General features: G+C 34.5%; 1 protein-coding gene across 5 annotated transcripts in view; it reads right to left on the bottom strand.

The window, feature by feature from the left end:
• COL24A1 (collagen type XXIV alpha 1 chain) overlaps positions 1 to 16262 on the bottom strand; it is a 377298-nt gene that overhangs the window by 226789 nt on the left and 134247 nt on the right. The window lies entirely within an intron of this gene.

Consider the following 16262-nt stretch of genomic DNA (forward strand, 5'->3'; position numbering starts at 1 on the left):
GACAGACATTTTGCTATCATAATCTTGGTGGTGGTTTCATAGGTTACACATTCATGAAAAATTATGAAATTGTGCAATTTAAATATATACAGCTTATTTATGTCAATTATACCTCAAGCTGTAACAAAAAAGGTAATTGGTATTGGATGTTTTAGATAATTACCCAATACCCAAAGATTTGCTTTATGGTAGGCAACAGCATAAAATGATTTGAAGACCTTTACAAAGAAAATTGAAGATATTCACTGAACTCATCCCCAGATAAAAATCAGTGAATTTCCGATTTTGGATTGTCTTAGAGGTAACAGCATGTTCAATTATAATAGCTTGAAAATAAAGTACATATTTGGGGAACTTAAACTTTTCTGATACTTTATAAGATAGTTTTAAAATACTCTACTGTTATTGATGAGAGTGTCAGGCCATTCAACTCTCACGAAAAATTTCAAATTTTTACTGCTTTTTATATTCATTGTGCTTTAAATATATAAGAACACAATGTGGTTGCCTTAAAGTTATCTTCTTAATAGTTTATAAATCTGAACAAAGTAGAGATGAATATATTCCATAGAAAAACAGTCATATTAAGAAAAGATAAAATTAACAAATTATTTATGATCATGCAACATATAAGTCATGAAATTCTTAAAGGTCAGTTATGCAAAGCCTGGTCTGGTGTTAGGCATTAGTATATTAAGTATTTGATGGCCTGAACTGACGAGCAAATTAAAAACAAATTGAATAATTTTAGTTTCAATTACACAGTTTCAAAAGTTACCCTTTGTCTAAAAAACAAACAAAAAACCAACTACCATAGCTTCTATAAATAGGATTGAAATTTAACATATGCAAACAAGAATGAATCCATCCAGAGAGAGAAAGGTTCTTTCTATAAGAGGAGAATTTGGTTTCAGATGTGAATCCAAAAACAGTTATAAGATTTTGTTCCTTAACATTTGTGGAAGTACATGCCCTGTCAGTAATATGGTGTGTCCAAGTAGGAAAGTAATAAAAAAAGATTAAAATGACTTTTTCTGAGTGAGAATGATCCATCCAAAAGTTAATGCCAAAAAAAATACTTAACAGAGTAAAAGTAATAAATTCACATTCCCAGTAAACTATAGAAACTAAACTTTAGCAGAGGGCAATGTGCAACTGCAAATTAAGGAACTGTTCTGTCTTCTGAGAAAACCACAAACAGAAAATATGAACTTCTGGAAAAATAAAGGCAAAATAAGGAATTCATCTAGGTATTTGGCTCTGTTTCATTTTCTTTTGCTGTTTTAGATCTAAAACTCCATCAAAAACAGACTTTTTTTCATTATGATATTGCTGAAAATTTTTGCAAGTGATTACTGTTAGTCATATATTTTCCCTTTTGCAATTCTATATATTTGAGCAGTAAATACAGCACAGCTGGATTTCATTTATTTGTAGCATCCAAAAAATTCAGCAGAGAAAATCTACAAAGAATAAAATTCCTTATGACACAACATATACTCTGTTCTAAATAAGACAGTTTAAACAGTATTCACAGTATGTTTGAAGTCACTCTTAAAAGAACCTACAAAGTCAACTGCAAAGTCCACTTTTGTGCTATGAAACCCACACAAAAATACATTAACCTTGTAATTTAAAAATAAACTTTTCTGACCATAATTTGACACTTTGAATAACCTAGAGTGACAAAAAAAAACAGACCAGTAGTAAACTGGGGAAGGAAGGAACAAGAGGAACAGAATTGAAGGATTATAAAGGTGAGCGAGGAAATTTTGGGGTTTGATGGATTGAGTTCACTCTCTTGATTTGGGTGATGGTATCATGAACCGGCATTTTAAAAATTACTAAATTGTGCAATTTAAATATGTGCAGTTTTTTACATGTCAATTACATCTCATAAAACTGTAAAACAATGGTATTACTATTTTGAGCATTTTGAGGAACCTCCAAAGTGCTTTCCACAATGGTTGAACTAATCTACATTCCCACCAGCAGTGTAGGAGGGTTCCCCTTTCTCCAAGATATGGAAGCAACCTAAATGTCCATCAGTAGATGAATGGATAAAGAAGATGTGGTACATATACACACTGGAATATTACTCAGCCATAAGAAAAAAACAGATCCTACCATTTGCAACAACATGGATGGAGCTAGAGGGTATTATGCTCAGTGAAATAAGCCAGGCGGAGAAAGACAAGTACCAAATGATTTCACTCATATGTGGAGTATAAGAACAAAGGAAAACTAAAGGAACAAAACAGCAGCAGAATCACAGAACCCAAGAATGGACTAACAGTTACCAAAGGGAAAGGGACTGGGGAGGACGGGTGGGAAGGGAGGGACAAGGGCAGGGAAAAAGAAAAGGGGCATTACAATTAGCATGTAGTGTGTCGGGGGGGCATGGGGCGGGCTGTACAACACAGAGAAGACAAGTAGTGATTTTACAGCATCTTACCACGCTGATGAACAGTGACTGTGATGGGGTATGTGGGGGGGACTTGGTGAAGGGGGGAGCCTAGTAAACATAATGTTCTTCATGTAATTGTAGATTAATTATACCAAAATTAAAAAAAAAACTGTAAAACAAAAGATAATTGGTATTGTGTGTGCTAGATCATTACTGCTTTTTGGGAGACCACACTCTGCTAACATTTGAAGATCCTTAGAGGACTTTTCCTCAGATAAAAATCAGGGAAACTTAGATTTCAAACTGTTTTGGAGGTAGTAACAAGACTATCATTTGATAATGACCTGCTGGTAAGTATCATTTTAGGTATTCGATGTCTATATATTTGATTCATTTAAAATTCTTATGAGTGTCTTATGAAAGTCAATTCACCCATCAACCCATTACTATGTGTTAGGCATTGTTCTTGGCACTGAATATACACTAGAAAACAAAAATATCCCCTGATTTCATAGAACATGTATTCTGGAGACTCTTTATCTCAGTTTCTCCCCCATTTCTGTGTGTGTATGTTTGTGGCAGGGAGTGGGAAGGTAAGTGATTTTAAAAAGCTGATTTACATAGTCATGAGGAACTGACAAAAATCAATTGCCTACTTTTGTTCTAAATGCACAACTATGGGCCTGGGATACTCTATGCCATTTCCCATTCTCTCTTTTTCCAAATGGAATGAATATTGTGGTTCCTTTCTAAAATCATATACTGGTTAGCTGAGATGGAGACCTATAATTTGACCTCTTTGAAAAGAATGCACCTTTACTCCAAGAACCTGGACTTGGAGCTGTAAGCAATAACTTACAAATACACTGGGTTGTGTTCCTTTGGAGAAGGGAGAGTATATTTTCCGCTGTGTGGTCGGCTGCACTATGTTACCAGGGGTATTTTAAAAACTGTGTAAGTAGGTAGAAGGGTATCTATAGCATTTGGGCATCAAAGATAAAAAATGTAGAGGACATTTTTTGTTCTCTTTGGAAAACTACTCTTCCTCAATTTGCAGTCCATATGCTTCTGGTACCCATCCCAGTTTCCAGGGGTGAGTAAATGACTCAAATCTTGCCAGTTACAATATTCCAGTCCCATGGCTGTCGTGACTGATTTAAAGATGATCATGAAGTCCAGGCCAGATTGGCTGGAGTCCTTAGAATTTTTGCTGGAGCTATAAGGAAAGAACAGTGCTTTACTTACTGTTAAGAATATATTAACTCTGAGGGCAATATAAGCCTTGGGTTGCCAAGGACCACCTTTTCCACAGTGTGTTCCTATGAATGAAGTCAACAGATATAAGTAAAGGCTAAGAGATGGAGTGTCTTGATTATACTCATCAAACTTCTATATCCAGCTAAACCTCTAAGCACATGCACTAGTGGACTTCCTTAATACATCAGCCAATTCTGATTTTTGCTTAAAACTGTTTGAGTTAGGATTTTGTCAGTTTTAGGAAATAGACCTGACCAAAACACAAGTTTTTGCAGTTTTTAAAATATACCTAGCTATTTCATATACCTGTACTGGGATGTCCTTGCCCCAGTTTCCATTTGATAAATCCCTACTATTTCTTTCAGTTTTTCTCAAACAACCACGTTTCTTGGAAGTCTTCCTTAACTCCTTGCCCCAGGTTCCTCCATCATTCAGTTTGTTACTAACTCAAATTAAACATGACCTATGAAGCCTTTCATGGTTCCATTTAGTCAGAATCAGTAGTTTATCCCACCATATTCCTACAGAATTCTGAAAATATAGCCATTTAGTACTAATTACACTATATTACACAGTATAATTAAGGGTGTGTTCCTTTATTCCAGTTAAATATGAGCATATAGCAGAAAATGAATCTATCTTACCTATCTTTATACCTTCAACATTTACCTTAACATGTTGCTGGGAGATGATTCTCTTGGTCCCTTGCATTTCTGCACATTTACACAAATGAGATACTGACTACCCATTGTGCCAGTCTATCTTTTCAGGGATTTTTGTATAGCAAAGATAGAGATAGTGTCTCTCTTTGTAGCAAAAGGCAGAAATGGTTAATATCCATACAATAATACTTTTTTCCAGAACACATGGTTTTTTATAATTTCCCATTATAAAAGATTTGGTTTCTCTAAGCTTGAAGTTCTTCTTATATAATGTAACCCATTGCTTATGCAAAGGTCATCTAGTCCTCTTCACATTCCCCTTTGAGAATAAGCTTAGTTAAACAGTATAAAAATGCTGAAACTCTAGAAAGTATACTATTGCTAAGAATAAGAAACTGTTTTTTGCCTCTGTTCCAAGAGTCTTTTATTTTCTATCAGACTCTGTGAAACTATCAGGCTAGTTTTTGGCTTGCAGATAGGATAAAACCTCAGATGCTTCACAGTCCTAGACAGTTCTGGTGATGAGGACAGGATACTGGTGGAGACATAGCTTTCTAAAAGAGTAAGTTTTATGGCCTCATCAGATGATTAATGGGTTTTGAGGAAAGTCCATGGGAATAGGCAGTGAGCATACTGACCAAACTGCATAGTCAAACTGACAATAAATGGTCCTCCACTTCACTGTCTGTTAAGAGATGGGACTTGGGGAGATGGCTGTAGACCAAGTACTGGGAATAGAAAATATCTTCAAAGAAAGTTGCCCTAGTTGTTGCTAACTCTTCCTCTGGATAGAAAGATTTCCTCATCAGTCTGGTGAGCAGCCTCAGGTCTGCCTCATTGTAACAATAGCACTAAGTGCTATTAGTAATAGTAACTAATAGTACTAAGATCCATCCTGGGTAGTCCGAAGATTCCATCCCCTTTCAAACAACATTTATAGAGACTCTTACCTACACAGAGTATGAAAGGAAAGAAATTTGTGACCACGATGGGCAGAAACCAGAAAACCAACAAAACTTTAGCTGGTTCACTTGGGTGATAAGGGTAGATTCCATATTTTTTCACAATATAAGAATTATGATATTAGTCCTGACTACCAAGCTACTGATTACTATGCCTTTGACGTAGCTTTGAATCAAATGCCGTATGCAATTTGGTACCAATCTAGTTCTAAACCTTATCTGTCATTCTATACCAACACAGAAATCTACAATAGCTAGACAGTTTTATTCACTATTCTGTAAATCCACCATGCATGTTACCTAGATGTCTAGGCTTTCCTCATGTGACTTACCCTGAGTGGAATGTCCTCCCTTTTCCTGCCATTTATTCATCAACAATTGAATTCAAGATCCATCTATTCCATGAACCCTTTATTAATCCTTCCATCTCAGGTTAATCTCTCTCTACTAACACCAAACTATAACTACTTATTTAATTAATTCTCATATGATGCCTTTACCATTATCTAACAGCATATGTACATACATATATGTATTTTGTTTATCCTGAGATGGTAAATTGACCCAAATTATAGATAATATATTAGTTTTGTATATATCCTACATTGTTTACTAGGCAGAACTCTGCACACTATAGGAACTCAAGAAATAACTTTTTATTGACTGATTTAATCACATTCCCTTTCCATACCAATTTTTGAGCAATAACGAAACACACCAAATTTCTCAACTAAACCCAAGTGATAAAAGAAGGAATTGTTTTAATGAAGGGAATTTACCTGCATTAAGATCTGCTCAACTAAAGTAGCTGGCCACAGGCTAGATTATTCCAGGTAAGTTTACTGAAGTGCTAAAACGTATGTTTAGATGCATGCCTTTCCTTAGTGTTAGCAGGCTCGCCAAAGGAACATCAGTCTTTGTCTCCAATGAAGACCACCCTGGTGGAAAGAAAGGACCCACTGCTTGGCTACTTCTGGTATCTCAGTGATTAGTGATCTTAGCTCATTCTTGTAGTAAACTAGCCGCATTTATTGAGAACATCATCCAAAATTCAACTATGTAGCAATCTCTATAGTCCAGGGAGGTTAACAGCTGAATCAACAAACATTCTAACTATCCTGCTACCAATTTTGAAGGTGGTTTGCTGCCAGAACTGGGAGGAAGCAAGGAGTTAGTGCTCAGAACTGTTCCTCTGCTTAAAGAAATAGAAAAGATTCCTATACAGAATTTTCCATATGTTTTTATTAAAAACAAGGAACCAAGATGGAAAAAATTTTAATCTTATGTTTAAAGCATGTGATTTTTATCTTGGAACACCTCTAAATATTTACAATTCTGTGAATACCTAATGCACAGACATGTTTACTTCCCTCTTACAGCAATTGATATTTTGCCTAGAATAAGTAAAACACTAAGAAGCAAGAAAAAAACTTTGAAGTGGTTTGAAGTGAAATTTGTTCAATAGTCTTTATTTTAATGAACAGTTCTCTTTGATGCCAATGGCAAATAACTTGGCATTTAAAACAAAAACTTCACAGTGCTTTGCTTTCACCAACTCTTAAGAACATCTCAGCTCCCCAACTAGAAAGTGCTAGCAGGAAATATTGGCTAGTCTTGCCCTTGTTGGTAGTACAGATGACCATTTTTATGGTATGATTTCTTTGAGGATTATCAAAGTCTCTAATCACCCACAAATTTTTCTCTGCTGAGCAAATGACACCAAAATTCTGCAATTCAAGACTCACTGTATTACTTCTATGTTTCTGTTAAGTGTTGAAATGTAAGTATACTTGAAAAGAGATTATATTGAATTTAGCTGTTAACCACTTACTGCTCAGAGTTAAATAAATTTATCAGGTGTTTCTCTAAAAAGAGTCTTTGATAGGAAGGATAAATTGTGGAAAGAAAGAGAGACACTGGTTGTTTGAAATGGATACAAAATTCATCCAGGGGCATTAGGAGTGAGATTCTTTGGCCATTTTACAGTTTTCTCTGAGGAGTACACTGATTCTAGATTTTTAAAGAATGACCTAATTTTTTATTTTTTATTTTAGCAAACATAATTAATCATGATAACTAAGAAAAAGATAAATAGAGACAGTGGAGACTCTGACACAGTGTAAATTGAATACTGATTTCTTGAATATAAAGCTCCTTGAAGTCAGGACCTAATCTAATGTACCTCAGCATTTTTTTTAGTAGTGAACATATAATGAATATCTCAAAAGATCTACTGAAAACTAATAATCAGAATTGGACTGTCTAAAAGCAGAATCATATTCACATATACATGACTGCCAGTCTTACTCCTTGTGGGGAAAATCAGAGATTAGTGCCACCATTAAAGATCTAAAAATATGTATAGGGCGTGGTCTCAGAGCATCATTTAATTTGCCACATTGCCTCTACAAAAATTAGTTGGATTCTGGAGAATGACTACACTGCCACAGCCCCAGTCTGTAACTGCTGTATCAGATGTAGCATTTTTACTAAAGCAGGTTACCAAGGCCTTCCATACATGTTGAGTAGTCATTGAATTGGCAAATGCATTATTTTCCTTTATAATTAAAAAATAGAATAAAAAACAGTTTGCATTCATGTGGGCTCCTTCCAACTTGGAAGTATCAGCAGTTCATCTTCACAAAGATAGACACATACTTTAATTAAGAATTTGACAAAATGGCCATCCTGCCTAAAGCAATCTACAGATTCAACACAATCCCTATCAAAATACCAGCAGCATTCTTCAACAAATAGGAGCAAATAGTTCTAAAATGTATATGGAACCAGAAAAGACCCCAAATAGCCAAAGCACCCTGAGAAGGAAGAACAAAGATGGGGGGATTATGCTCCCCAACTTCAAGATCTACTACAAAGCCACAGTAATTGAGACAATTTAATACTGGCACAAGAAGAGACCCATAGACCAATGGAACAGACTACTAGAAAGCCCAGATATAAACCCAAGCATATATGGCCAATAAATATACAATAAAGGAACCATGGATATATAATGGGGAAATGACAGCCTCTTCAAAAACTGGTGTTGGCAAAACTGGACAGCTACATGTAAGAGAATGAAACTGGATTATCTAACCCCAAACACAAAAGTAAACTCGAAATGAATAAAAGACCTAAATGTAAGTCATGAAATGAAAAATCTCTTGCATATAAACATGAGCAACATTTTCCTGAAGGCATCTCCTCAGGCAAGGGAAACAAAATAAAAAATGAACAAATTGGACTACATCAAGCTAAAAAGCTTCTGTACAGCAAAGGAAACCATCAGCAGAACAAAAGTCATCCTACAGTATGGGAGAATATATTTGTAAATGACATATCTGACAAGGGGTTAACATCCAAAATATATAAAGAACTCACATGCCTCAACACCCAAAAAGCAAATAACCTTATTAAAAAATGGGCAGAGGATATGAACATACAATTATCCAAAGAAGAAATTCAGATGACCAACAGGCACATTAAAAGATGCTCCACATTGCTAATTATCAGGGATATGCATATTAAAACCACAATGAGATATCACCTAATACCAGCTAGGATGGCCAACATAGAAAAGAATAGGAACAACAAATGCTAGCGAGGATGCGGAGAAAAGGGAACCCTCCTACACTGCTGGTGGGAATGCAAACTAGCTCAACAATTGTGGAAAACAATATGGAGGTTTCTCAAAAAAACTAAAAATAGAAATACCATTTGACCTGGGAATTCCACTCCTAGGAATTTACCCAAAGAAAACAACTTCTCAGATTCAAAAAGACATATGGACCCCTATGTTTATCACAGCACTATTTACAATATCCAACATATGGAAGCAACCCAAGTGTCTCTCAGTAGATAAATGGATAAAGAAGATGTGGTACATATACACAATGGAATACTATTCAGCCATAAGAAAGAAACAAATCCTACCACTTGCAACAACATGGATGGAGCTAGAGGGTATTATGCTCTGTGAAATAAGTCAGGCAGAGAAAGACAAATACCAAATGATTTCCCTCATTTGTAGAGTATAACAACACAGCAAAGCTGAAGGAACAAAATAGTAGCAGACTCACAGACTCCAAAAAGGGACTACCAGTTACCAAAACGGAGGGTTTGGGTAGGGCGGATGGGGAGGGAGGGAGAAGGGGATTGTGGGTATCATGATTGGTGCACATGGTATGTGTGGGGTCACGGGGAAGACAGTGTAGTTCAGAGAAAACAAGTAGTGACTCTGTGGCATCTTACGACACTGGTGGACAGTGACTGCAATGGGGTTGAGGGGGTTACTGGAAAATAAGGGTGAATGTAATAACTACATTGTTTTTCTTGTAAAACCTTCAAAGGAGTGTATATCAATGATACCTTAATAAAAAAAAACAAAGAATTTGCCTTTCTTTCCTTTAGTACTTCAACTACTACCACTATCTAGGGAACTGCAGAATGCTTGATCCACAGGCACAGAACCCCACAGGAGCCTAGCATCTAAATAGGATACCCTCTCTACACTGAAGGACATACAAGAGTGGCCCCCTGATACTATCCACTGGTCTTACATCCTATACTATTTAGAGGTTGCCAGCCTCATAGGACATAGTAACTGTCTTGTAAAGTTATAACTGAAATGTCTGCTTAGAGAAAACAATATGAAAGGATGGAGTACCACCCTTTGGGATACAGTACATTTATTAAATCAGGAAGTTGTATATGGTGCTTTGTCCCTAATAAAAAAGATACACAAGTCTGGGAATAATCATAATCAAGGAATAGAGGCAGGTGTGGTCCTATTTACCATTACTCCCACAGCCACACTAAATTTGAGCTTTCTGTTTCCACACCTTGAACTCTTTAGGGTTGCAGATCTATCACCCAAAGGGGCTTTCTCTTGACAGGAGACAGCAAAGGCCCCACTAAACTAAAACTTATGGTTATCACTAGGGCACTTTGGCCATTTTATGACAAGGTATGGGCATACAACCATACTGGCCCCAAAAAGCAAAAAGATGCCAAACAAACAGGAAGGAAGGAACACATGTAGAACTCGGGTGACATGCTGACCACCTCTTGGAACTCCCATCAAAAGTCCATGCCTTTCAGTGATGAAGGTTAAGGTGGTACCATCAGATAAGCTGTCAAGACCCACTGCGGTGATAGCTGAGAATGAGGGAATTTAAAATGAATAGTGAAGGAGGAAGAAATGAGTCCAGCTGTGGCCCCCAAGAGCAAATGGATCAATAGTGGCTGTCTATTGATCCCATTAAAATAGATCAATTAAACCAAAAATAAGTGCAGATTCATCAAAACTCAAAGAACATAATGAATAAGGAAGTGCAAGTCACTATATGCTAAACTTCACATTTGATAATAAAAATATACCTGCTTGTCCAGTGCATATTGAACATTCACAAAAAGGGATCATATATTACATCACAAAGCAAAGATCAGTAAGTTCCATAAAACAAAACAAGCTCTGATAACAATGCAATAAACCAGGAATTATCAACAAAATAAAAACTAACAGGCTCTCCACTTGGAAATTTTAAAACTCCTTTTTAAATGACTCTTGGATGAAAACGGATATAAAAACTGAAATTACAAACTATCTAAAAAATAATAGCAATGAAAACACTCCATACTAATACTCCCAGAATTTATGAGATATATTAAAGCAATGATCAGAGGGAAAATCATAGCCCTTAACAGTCATAGACATAAAAATAAAAGGATAAAAGTAAATAAAATTAAATTCCCAACTCAAAAAGAAAAGAGCAACATAAACCAGAAGAATCTCAAGGAAATAATAAAAATAAAAGAATGAACTAAAGAAAAGAAAGACAAAAGACAATAAAAATTTAAGAATTTTTTTAGAAAAAAATAACAAACTAAACAAACTGAATACAGCCTAATCAAGAAAAAAGAAAGGAGAAAGCACAAATATAAAAATGTTTTTAAAATTTTAAATGGCACATGGAAACAACCATTAAAATGAAAAGCTTTTAAATCATGAGACTATTTTGCAAATTTATATGGAAGTAAATTTGAAAACTGAGATGAAACATATAATTTCCTAGGGAAATAACAATTTAACAAAGCTAATGCCTTTAGAGATAGCTTAAAAATAGACTGATTTCCACAGAAGTAATAGAGAAAGTTATCAAGGAACTACCACAATAAAAAAAGCTTCAATTCCAGATGGTTTCACAGGGGAATTCTACTAATGCCTCATGGATAAGATAGTCCCAATATTCCATAAATTATTCCAGAGCACTAAAAATGAAGAAGACTTTCTAATTATTTTGATGAAATAAATATAACACTGATACCTAAACCTAATAGAGTAGAAAAAATCATTAAAGACCAGTATCACATAAATATTGGTGCAGAAGTACTATTAGAATTAGTATTATATTAGGAAAATAATATACCATGATCAACTAGAATTTTTCAAAAATGCAATAGAAAATTGTAATTAAACAGAAATAATATATAGAAGTTATATAACAATATTCATTACATGAAAAGTTAATAGAAAATCCATTATTATTATGTCTCATAGATTTAAGAAGAAAAAGTAATTATCTCTGGATATTGAAAATACTTTTTTAAAAATTTAGCAAAATGTATGTATATTCAATAGATTATAAACTGTTTCAAATAAAATTCACTCAAGAAATAGGAATTCATAAAAATTTATTAATATGATAAAATAGATGCATATTTTAATTCCTGTATTTCATAAGGAATGACTATAGTATTTCACTAAAATCATAGACAAGGCAAAGATTCACACTAATCCCAAAATTTTAACATTGTACTGAGGTTTTACAATGCATTAGATATGAAAATTGAATTAGAGGTATGAAAACTGAGAGAGAAGAACTAAAGTAATCTCTATTTGAAAATTACATAAGAGTACATAGAAAATTTTAGAAAATCAATGGTAAAACTAACTCAAAGATAAGAAACGACTAAGGTAGTGGAATGTAGAATTAACACTCAGAAATCAGTAATCTTCATATCTGGACAGAAACCTGTTAGAGAATACAATGATAAAGAAAACCCCATATATAACTGCAACAGAAAAAGATTTAAAAATTAGAAAAAAATTTAACAAGAAGTATACAAAAACAAGTATGAGGAAAACGTTAAAACATTCCTTAAAAAACATAAAAGCAGATTTTAACAAATGAAAGATACCCATGGTTTTCAGAGGATGAATCAATATCAAAAAGATGTCATTGTTCCCTAAATTATAACTGTAAGTTGAACCAAATAAATAGTAACAATATTTTTTAGTGAGTTAAATAGGTTGATGCTAAAGTTTATATGGAAAAACAAGTATGCAAGGGTAGCCAGGAAAACACTGAGAAAGAAAACCTAAGAGAACATATAGCCTTTGCAGATGTTAAAACATACCATAAAGTAATAGTACTTTAAGGTACCAAAGTACCACAACAAATAAAATCAATGTATCAAAATTTTGTTTTGATTACTATAGCTTTGTAATGTACCTTGTAATCAGGAGCTGTGACACTATCTTTGTCATCTTTGTGACAACTGCCAGCTTCATTCTTTCTAAGGATTGTTTGGGCTATAGACCGGTGGACCAGAACAGAGACCTCAGATATAAACCCATGTACATGCAGTCAGTCAATTTTTAACAAGGGCACCAAGAATACACAATAGGGAAAGGATAGTCTCTTCAATAAATGGTATTGGGAAAACTGAATATACCCATGTAAAACAATAAAACTGGACCCCTATCTCATACTAACTCACAAAAATTAACTCAAAGTTGATGAAACACTTAACTACAAGACCTAAAACCATAAAACTCCTAGAAGAAAACACAGGCAGAAAACTTGACAGTGGTCTTAGCAATGATTTCTTGGATAAGACAAAAAGCACAGGCAACAAAAGCTAAAATAAACAAGCGGGACTACAATCAAACTAAAAATCTCCTATACAACAAAGGAAACAATAAAATTAAAAAGGCAATCTGCAAAGTGGGGAAAAATATTTGTAAACAATGTATCTAATAAGGGGTTAATATCCAAAATAAATAAAGAACTTATACAACTTAATTGCAAAAACCCCCCACAAATAATGCAATTAAGCAGTGGGCAGAGGATCTGATTAGACATTTTTCCAAATAAGACATATGGATGGCCAACAGACACATGAAAAGGTGCTCATCACTAACATCAGGGAAATATAAATTAAAATCACAATGAGGTATCACCCTACGCCTATTCGAATGGCTATTATAAAAAGGACCAGAAATAGCAAGTGTTGGTGAGGATGTGAAGAAAGTGTGCACTGTTGGTGCCATGTAACTTGGTGCAGCCACTATGCAAAACAGTATGAAGGTTCCTCAAAAAATTTAAAAATGGAACTATCATACGATCCAGTAATTCCACTTCTGGGTATTTATCTGAAGAAAATGAAACTACTAATTCAAAAAGATATGTGCACCCCTGTGCTCAATGCAGTATTGTTTACAATAACCAAAGTATGGAAACAATCTAAATGTCCTTTGATGTACGAATGAGTAAAGAAACTGTGGTTTATATATACAAATAAAATTATTATTCAACCATAAAAAGGAGTGAAATCTGGCCATTTGTGATGGCATGGATAAACTTGGAAGGCTATGTAAAATAACCAGACAGAGAAAGACAAATACTGTATGTTAATACTTATATGCAGAATCTTAAAAAATAAAAGCCAATTTCATAGAAACAATAGAATGGTAGTTATCAGTGACTGGGGGTAAGGGAGAAATAGGATAATGTAGGTCAAAGGATACTAATGATTACTTATAAGAAGAGTTAGTTCTGAGGGTCTAATGTATAACATAGAGACTATAATTTAAGATAAGGCATTATATACTTGAAAGTTGCTGAAAGTAGATAGTAAGCAGTCTCACCACAAAAACATTTTTTAGAGTAAACTATGTAAGGTGACAGGTATGTTAATTATCTTGATCTTGGTAATCATTCTGCAATGTACATGTATATCAAATCATGTTGGATACTTTAAATATATACAATTATGTTTGTCAATTATTCCCATTTATTCCTCAACAAAGTTTAAAACAACATACCATAAAGCTTCTATCATTAAAACACTGTGACTCTTATGCAGGAATAGATGACCATTCAAGGAAAACAGAAAACATAGTCCAGGTACAGACCCATGTACCATGGAAGTTTAGCATATGATAGATATGGCATTTTAAAATCACTGAAGTAAAGAAGAATTGTCTAACAAATGGTTCTGGGACATTTAATAAGCCATTTACAAAAAGATAAAATTAAATACACACACACACACATATACACAACATTCACAATAAAAAATTTTTCAAATAATTTGCTCAAGGTCCTTAGGCAAACTTCTCAATTCTCATTCAAAAGGTGTTAATCCCCAAAGTATGGTACTTTTCAGGTATTAGTTTAAACCTTTTCCATCCAACAATTAACAAAAGCTATCACAGTAGTTATATACCCAGGGCTCATCACTTTGGCCCCTAACAGAATTACTTTTACTGAATTGTACTTTGGCATTATGATATCAGTCTATACTGAAAGATGGAAATTACACAATACCATGAATTGCTGCCTTTCTTTTGAACAATTAATATGTTTTCATCCAAGAATAAAGAGATTTATTAAGTGATAATGCTTCATTGTTCTGGCCAGTTAAGAAGTCCAGACTCAAAGGTGCAATCCAGTTCCAATGGAGTGTACAGGACTTCGTGCTGTATTTTTGGGAAAAGGTTTTACAATTTCAGCTGAGTTCTTAACACATCTCAGATACGATCTTATTAGTCCCAGTAACTCCCCTACCAACTCTTCACAGAACTCAAGCGTCCTCCTACATGCACACGTTTTTCTTATTCTTGGATGTAGCCTCATACAGAAAACAGAGTCTGTCCTACTTGACTTCTTTCAAACTCTTTCTCCTGAAACAAATCCCTACACTTGTGCTATGTATCTCATTTATTCTTAGTGTTTCTTTTTAGAGAAATGCACTCAAGGCTGTGAACTTCCCTCTAAATGTTGCTTTCAGTTTTTATGATTTGTTCTCATTCAGTTCTAAATATTTTCTAGTTTCCATTGTCATTTTTTTCTTCTCTGTATGTTTTTAAGTTACCAAAAGTTTATTTTACCACCCTTATGGTGTAAATTTAAAATTTAATTGCACTGTAGACAGAAAATGTAGCCTTCTGGGCAGTGAATGTCCAGGTGCACTACTTTCAAACCTTGTTTCATAAACCCTCCTTAAATGATTTCATCTATTACAATTGCCTCATCTAATACTTCATGTAAATAACCACATAAATACATATCGCTAATCCACTCCTCTCTCCTGAGTTTCAGGTCTATAATTTTACACACTTATGAAACTAATTTCCTGTATGTCCTGCAGGCACTTCAGCCCAACAAATTCAAAACCAAAGTATGTCCATCTATCCTGAATATCTTCCTCTTCTTTTTTATTCTTGATTTTTACAATAGTGATCTACATTCTACCCAACTGTTCAAGCAAGAAATATTAAAATTGTATTTTATTCCTCTCTCACACAGAGTGAATGAACTGAATGAGTAGTTCAGGTGCTATGAACTACATTTCCCAATTACTTCTCGAATCCATTCTTTCCTGTCCATTGTCATGAGCACCTCATCATTATTCCCCACCCTTGGATTATCTTCCTATATCATCTTTAATTAGTTTTGTCACATCTCCCTTCTGGTCACCTCTCCCTCTCTCCTTCCCTTTTACCTTTGCTCCTGCTACCACGCATAGGTTGAAAATAAGTCTGTTAACTTCATCTTGCTTAAAAATCTTTGATTACTCCTACAGGATCAAGTCCAAATTTAGCACAACACAAAAGACCCTTTATCTGAGAAAATTTATCTACAGTGCAAGGAGAAACTTTTCAGGCTTATCTACTATTAAGTATAC

The sequence above is a fragment of the Manis pentadactyla genome, chromosome 4 (genome assembly GCF_030020395.1).
Source record: "Manis pentadactyla isolate mManPen7 chromosome 4, mManPen7.hap1, whole genome shotgun sequence".
Classification (NCBI taxonomy): domain Eukaryota; kingdom Metazoa; phylum Chordata; class Mammalia; order Pholidota; family Manidae; genus Manis; species Manis pentadactyla.